Here is a 1,340-nt window from a genome sequence, read left to right as displayed (position 1 = left end):
ATAACAAGGAGCTCACCAAATGTCCAACTTAAGGACTTTAACTAAAAGTGCTAGGTGGGAGACAACCCACCATGGTATGATCGTTCCTTTTTTCAATTTTCATTTTTATTTAGTTTTGTTTGATTTTTTTTGAATTTTCTTTTATTTTATTGAACCTGGAATCATGCATAGCATTCACATTAAGCATTGCATTTGCATCTGCATATTGCATCAAAAAAAAATTCGCTACGCGACGCGATCGCATCAGCGACGCGTCCGCGTCGCTTTTAGAGTGAAGAAAAATAAAAGTGAACAGAGTGTCACGCTGGAGCGTGGCTGGAGGCGTGCCACTGGCACGAATCAACCCACGCGACCGCGTCCCTGACGCGTTCGCGTCGCATGGGAATCATGGCCTCCCACGCGACGGCGTGCCCCACGCGGCCGCGTGCCCTGGATTTCGACGTCAAAGTGGTGCACACCCGAAAGTTGTGCGAGAGTGGTGCTGGATTGGTGCTGACCGCATGATCCTTCCCACGTGATCACATGTCCCACGCGACCGCGTCATATTCCTTTAAAGCCCACTCACGCGATCGCATGCCCCATGCGATTGCGTCACTTAAAATTTGGCACTAATAAGATTTTGAACAGAGAGTTGTGCGAGCGCGAGGCTGCACTCGCACCACTAGCGCAAATCGAGTCACGCAATCGCATGACCCACGCGTCCGCGTTGCTTGACCTTATTGCGCACCACGCGGCCGCGTCGCTGATGAGCTAAAAGCCCCGGTCATCTAATTAATACTAATCTTCATAGATGTTTTTCGAATTCATTGTATATTCTCTTCTTTTTATCTTATTTGATTCTCAGTTGCTTGAGGACAAGCAACAATTTAAGTTTGGTGTTGTGATGAGCGGATAATTTATACGCTTTTTGGCATTGTTTTTAGTATGTTTTTAGTATGTTTTAGTTAGTTTTTAGTATATTTTTATTAGTTTTTAGTTAAAATTCACTTTTCTGGACTTTACTATGAGTTTGTGTGTTTTTCTGTGATTTCAGGTATTTTCTGGCTGAAATTGAGGGACCTGAGCAAAAATCAGATTCAGAGACTAAAAAGGAGTGCCGATGCTGTTGGATTCTGACCTCCCTGTGCTCGAAGTGGATTTTCTAGAGCTACAGAAGCCCAATTGACGCCCTCTCAACAGCGTTGGAAAGTAGACATCCTGGGCTTCCAAAAATATATAATAGTCTATACTTTGCTCGAGATTTGATGGCCCAAACCGGTGTTCTAAATCAGCTCTAAACTGCCTGGCGTTAAACGCCGGAACTGGCACAAGAATGGGAGTTAAACGCCCAAACTGGCACA

Source organism: Arachis duranensis, chromosome 5 (assembly GCF_000817695.3).
Source record: "Arachis duranensis cultivar V14167 chromosome 5, aradu.V14167.gnm2.J7QH, whole genome shotgun sequence".
Taxonomy (NCBI): Eukaryota; Viridiplantae; Streptophyta; class Magnoliopsida; order Fabales; family Fabaceae; genus Arachis; species Arachis duranensis.
This window is presented reverse-complemented; position numbering follows the sequence as displayed.